Genomic DNA, 6968 nt, shown 5'->3' on the forward strand with positions numbered 1-6968 from the left:
AAGGTCATAAGTATTTACATCTATGTTTTCTTCTAAGAGAATTATAGTTTTGAATCTTACATTCAGATCTTTAATATATTTGGAATTACTTTTTGTGTATGGTGCAGGGAAGGGGTCTAATTTTCTTCTTTTGCAAATGGATATGAAATTGTTCAAGCTCCCTTTCTTGAAATGACTATTCTCTAAACCTTAAATTGCCTTGGAACTTGGTCAAAAATCAATGGGCTATAAATGTATAGGTTTATTTCTGGACTCTCAATTCCATTTCATTGATCTCTATATCCATCCAGCTTTGTAGTATATTTGGAAATTAAGAAGTGTAATACATCCATATTGGTTCCTTATTAAGATTGTTTTAGCTATTATGGATCCCTTATATTTCCACATGAATTTTAGAACCAGCTTTTCTAGTTCTGCAAAAATAAAAATAAAAATATGTAATTTTGATAGGAATTGTGTTAAATCTACAGATCAATTTTAGGAATATTGATATCTCAATAATGTTAAGGTTTTCCGATCCAAGGACATAGCGTGTCTTTCCATTTATTTATATTATTTTTAATTTCTTTCAATAATGTTATTTAGTTTTCAGATTGTTTTATATTTATTTGCTTAAATTTATGTCTTTTTTTTCTAGATGCTATTGTACCTGTAAATTTTTTCTTAATTTCTCTTTTATATTTTTCATTGCTAGTTGATTTTTCTTTATTAATCTTATATTCAGAAACCTTGCTGAAATTGTTTATTGTCTCTAGTATTTTTTTAATCTGGATTTCTTTAGTTATTTTATGTGTAAGATCATGTTATCTGAACATAGAGATAGTTTTACTTTTCCTTTCCAGCATGAATGTTTTAAATTTCTTTTTCTTGTCTAATTTTTCTAGTACAAAAAAAATTACAATGTTGAATAGAAGTAGCAAGAGTGTGCATTCTCATCTTGTTCCTGAAATTGAGGTAGGAGTAGAAACATGCATTTTTTTCACCACTAAATATAGTGCTATTTTGGGACTTTTTTATTCATATCAATTATCAGGTTGAGAAAGTTCCCTCAATTTCTAGTATATTGAGTGTTTACAGTCATCCAAATGAATTTATTTTAAATGTTTTTTTTCATTTTTTGAATCTCTCGCAACAATCACGTACTCTCTCCTTATTCTAGTAATAGTGTTTAAAATTAATTGATTTTGTCACATTAAAGCAAAGATGTATACTCAATAATCCACCTGGCGATGGTCTATAATCCTTCATATATGTTGCTGGATTTTATTTGCTAGTGATTTCGGGAATGTTTTGAGTCAACATTAAAAGGAGGTATTGTTCTGTAATTTTCTTTCCTTGTTGATGTCTTTGTCTGGTTTTGGTGACATGGTAATAGTGGCCTCATGTAATGTGTTGGGAGTGCTACTTCCTCTTCTAATTTTAGACAAGTATATGAAGAACCGATATTAGTTCTTTGTGGTACATTTGGTACAATTTACCAGTGAAGCCATCTTGCTTGGACTTTTTATGTGTGAGAAGTTTTGATATTACTAAGTCAGTTTATTATAGAACTATTCAGATTTTGTATTCCTATTTAAGTCAGATTTGGCTGTTTGTGTCTTTGTAAGAATTTGTCCATTACATGAGTTGTTTACAGTATTTTTGAATTCTTTTTCTTTCTGTTAATAGTAATGTCTGGTATCTCATTCTGATTTCAGTAATTGAGTCTTCTCTTTTTCTTCTTGGTTAGTTTAGCTAAAAGTTTTTTCAATTTTGTTACTATTTTCAAAAAATCAGCTTCTTTTTTCATTGATTTCCTCTATTGGTTTACTATTTTTTATTTCATAATTGCCCACCATTAGGTTTTTTTTTCCTGCTGTCTCTGCCTCTGCCTCTGTTTTAGGTTTAGTCTACACCTGTTCTTCCAGTATTTTAAGTGGAAGGTTAGGCTGTTTAGAGACTTTTGTTATATTTAACACAAGTATTTGAAGCTATGCATTTTCCTGCATATCCTACTTTAGGTACATCTTTTATATTTTGTTGTATAATGTTTTTACGTGGGTTTATCTCAAAGTATTTGTTTTCCCCTGTGATTTCTCCTTTGACTCACTGGTTATTTGAGTATATTAAGTTACACAAAATTTATATTTCCCGATTTTCTTTCCATTATTGTTTTCTAATTTTATTTCATTTGGTCAGAGATTATTCTTTATATGATTTCATTTATTTTAAAAATGTGTTGAGGCTTGTTTCACCGTGCAAGATATTATCTATGCTGGAGAATATTCTGGGTGTGCTCTCCTGTTGCTGAGTAGAATCTTTTATGAGTGTCTAGTTGTTTATAGTGTTGCTAAGTCTGCTATTTCTTTGTTGTTTTATTGTTCTGTTATTGAAAGTGTGATATCGATGTATCTAACCATTATTGTTGACCATTCTATTTCTCCCTCAATTTTTGCTTTGTGTGTTGTGGTACCTTGTTGTTAAGTTGTTATAAAGTTGGTATATCTTCTTGGTGGATCAAACCTTTTAACATTACAATATTACTATAGCAGCTTCAGCTTTCTTATGGATGCTGTTTGAACAATACATCTTTTTTCATTCATTACTTTTAATCTCTTTGTGCTTTTCAATTTGAGGTGCTTCTCCTGAAGACAGTTGAATTTTTATTTTCTAATCCTGTCAGAAAATATTATCTTTTGATTGGATTATTTAATCCATTAATATTCAACATAATTGATATAGTTGTATTTACATCCACCATTTTACTTTGTTTTTTGTATTCCTAATATCTTTTTTGTTCCTCTACTTTCCTTCTTTATTTCTTTCTTTTGCACTAATTATTTTCTACTGTAGCATTTAAATGTATTGTTTTTTCACAATATTTTTGCATTTTTAGTGTCTTCTTAGCACTTATACATTTTACCTTCTAATTCTAATTCAGATTTATTTCAGACAATTTCAGTGAGATATGCAAACTTAGTTCTACTGTATCTATTCATTCCTCACCTTTACTGTGCTATAATTATTACACATATTACATCTATATACTGTATATCACAAAACTAATAACACATTTGCATGACTACTTTATATACTTTTGTATCTTTTATAGAAACTGCAATAAAAAGTAAACATATATTCATTTAGTTTGATATATTAGCTTTCTATTTATTATTTTTATTTTTAAAGAAATAATTCCTGGCCTGGTGCAGTGGTTCATGCCTGTAATCCCAGCATTTTGAGAGGCTGAGGCAAGAGAATCACTTGAGCCCAGCTGTTTGAGACCAGCCATGGCAACATCTCTCTCTCTCAAAAAAAAAAAAATAGCTGAGTGTGGTGGCATGCACCTGTAGTCCCAGCTATTTGGGAGGTTGAGGCAGGAGGATCACTTAAGCCTGGGAGGTTGGAGCTTCAGTAAGCCAAAATAGTGCCACTGCACTCCAGGCTAACTGAAAAACCAAAACCCTATCTTAAAAAGTACTACTACTACTACTACTACTACTAATAACTCGTCTTTATCAATATTCACTATTGGATGATATAATCATACTATTTTTTTACTTATTTAAAAATAGTTTAATTTACTTCTTTGAATATATATATTTATAATAACTTTGAATTCTTTGCTATGTGTAATATCTTCTGTTGCTTGCTTTTTACTTCTTTGTAGCAGTGTTACATTCCTATTTCTTTATCTGTCTTGTAAACTTGTTGATATTTTAGATAATATACTGTAGAAACTCTGGATACTAATTCCTCCTCTCTGTTAGGTAATTTCTTGCTTATTTGTTCACTGATTTGGCTAGACTATTGAGGTAAAGTTTATTTCTTTTGCAGTGTATAACTTACGATGTTGTTCTTCGGAGAATGCAGCCTTGAACATGACCAGCTTGGATGATAGTGTATTTTTTGATTGTCTTTCCCTGATTTTCTGTTAAGCTGTCTATGACTGTCAGTGTCACACTCAGTTGTTAGCCCTTGCTTATTATTAGCTCAGTGCTCTATTGTTTTTGATAGTGCCTCAGGGAATAAATCCCTCCGTAATCTTACCCAATTAAATTGGGCTCATTTTCAAGGCTATGTTCATCCTAGGTTTGAAAAAAATAGTAAATATCCTGTGGATAATGAAAACCAGTTTTTAATTTTGCAAAAGGAGTTATAAAAAAGGTAGCAAAATGACTAGAAGAAATTCTTTAATGCTGGGTTGGAATTGGAAGTATAAATACGTACTCATGGTTTAATATGCACACAAAAATACATATATACATACGCAGGTAGATGTGGAAATAGAAGAAGACGCATGTGTAGATGTGAATATAAATATACATATGTTTAAGCCATGTCAACTAAGAGAGAAATAGTGTAATAGTAGCAGTGAGCACCCCTAATACTCAAATACTGGTATCTAGAAAACTAAGGCTTCTTAGAGGATTGTTTGGTTTCAGGGCTGGGACAAGCAATATACAAGATAAACTTGTAATGTCTTTTTTTGCCAAAAGCTAAGTAAGTACCAAAGAATAATTTGTATCTGACAAAGTACAGTTCAGTCATCTTAACAGAAATACTGCTGGCTAAATATGTAAAAATTAACATTCAAATAAGTAATTATAGAATAGAAGTACAACTTCTTGAATAAAATACTCCACAAGTCTACTTTGATATGAGTACTAATTTTAGTGAATTATAACTCATAAAATAAAACAAATATGTGCTTGTCAAGGTTGATATAAATACATGATTTAATGGTTACATTTTTAGAAAGAATAATTGTTGGAAAGTATGATACGAGATGTTGAATGTCACTTCTGTAATAACCTCAGATTATAAATTTTTTCCCAGGCATTAATTTAACATCTTCAATTATCAGTCATTATTTTGGTAAAGTGACAACTCGTTGTGATATTTTTTAGTAAAAATTTAAAACTCTTCATTATTTTATTATATGTTGTATTTATATTAGAATATATAAACAAAATGTAAAAACAACTCAAATATCAAATTTGAAACTTATTTCAAAATATGTGTATGATTCTATGCCTCTTTGAACATTCTTTGTAACCAATAAAGTTAAAAGTTTCCCAAAATTGTAGCGCTATTAAACAACTACTAATAACACATAATTATAAATTGCATGAATTTGATTTTCATTTGTAATTTTCAAGCAATTAGAAAATTATAGAAAAACATGGTGTGTTTATTCTTACAAGAACAGCAAATAAAAAAATCCATTAAAAAGTTTTTCTGTTAGGCCTGAAATAAAACTAAATTGCTCAGTTATATATTTGTTATATTATACTTGAATAGCATATCAACTTTTATTCTGATTATTAAATGTCCACATAAAACTTTTAATATATAGATATCTAAAACTACTGTAAACATTACAAGTATTGTTTTCTTTGTAAATATTATAAACATCATTTTGCTTTTATTATAAAGTACTCACAGGTACAGGTTTAAAATCTTCCTTATGTTTTTTAAGTGTATTTGTACTTTATTGTAATATTTTTAAAGGTCATAGTAATTTATTTTCAACTCAAGTCAAAATGTGGCATATTTTCTTCTCAGCACTTATGGAATTATACCTAGGGTTTCTATTTGCATATAAATAAGTTTTTTTTTAAAAAAGCACTAGAACTTTTCAAATTAAATTAAATATAATGGTGTGATTTTCTTTCAAGTCCTCAAAATAATGCTGTTTTACATAAAATGTTGAGTGTTTTATTGTATTACATCGCTGACAAACTTAGAAACTTTTTGATGTGAACAGATGGTTAAATATAATTTATCCATCTAAGAAAGAAGCTAAAATACATGCTACATACCTATTTTTTAAAATTTTCATTTGTATTATGGTTTTTACTAGTATTCTTTATGCATCTAATTTTTTAAAATCTTCCCCCAGAGTAATAATTAAGATTTACAGAAAAGTTTTCTCTGTATTCAATGTATAATTCCTTTAGCTCAGTCTCATCTAATTATCTTCAGCCTTTCGTATTTATTAATCAACTTGGACTGTTTAAAAGATTTATTGAATAAGTATGAAATATGATCCAGTGGATTGGACTGGGAGAATGTATTGTGAACAAACATGAAACTTCAGAAAAATAGTACCTTCAGAAGCATAGGGAACTTGCTAAATATATATGAATGAATGTGGAAAAAAGTTAGAAAAAAAAGTGATGAGTTTAAAATAATTGGGTTTGGAGTCAGATATTCTTGGTTTGAAATCATAGCCCCACCATTTGGAGAATCTCGTGAGCTAAGGTGAATGTCTTAACTGCTTTAAACTTTATCTTTCCTATCTGAAATAATCATTATTTAGGAAATTGTCATAAATAATAAATGAGATAAAGTATATAAGCATATAAATAATTGCTTCCTTTATTCAACAAATATTTATTGAATGCCTGTTTTATACACTCTTCCTAGTTCTAAGGATACAGAAGAAGCAAGGCAGACATCGTTTTTACTCTCATTAAAATCAGCCATTGTGAAAATTTTAACATAGACATCAGGACAAGATGATTTTGCAATTGCCTGCAATCTAATCTTTAAGAAACAGATAATTTCAATATGGCTTAACACATTCTAGGCTATAGAACCTTAATTATTAGAACTAATACAAATATCAGTAATAAAATAAAATTGGAGGTAAATTTAACATACTTCTATAGATGTATAACTTCAAATAAATTATTATCAAATAGAATTTACTGGTTATAAAGTGTTATATGTATAATAATTAAAACTTATTTTTAGGAAGTTAAAGATAAATCAGATAAAGAACTCTACCCACATATTCCACGTATTTTATTGATACTTTTTTTTTTTTTTTTCTGAGACAGGGTCTTGCTCTGTTACCCAGGCTGGAGTGCTGGAGTGCACTAGTGCATTCATGGCTCACTGCAGCCCTGAACTCCTGGGCTTAAGCAGTCCTCCCACCTCAGCCTCTCAGGTAGTTGGGACTACATATGCATGCCACAATG

Source organism: Pongo pygmaeus, chromosome 3 (genome assembly GCF_028885625.2).
Source record: "Pongo pygmaeus isolate AG05252 chromosome 3, NHGRI_mPonPyg2-v2.0_pri, whole genome shotgun sequence".
NCBI lineage: Eukaryota > Metazoa > Chordata > Mammalia > Primates > Hominidae > Pongo > Pongo pygmaeus.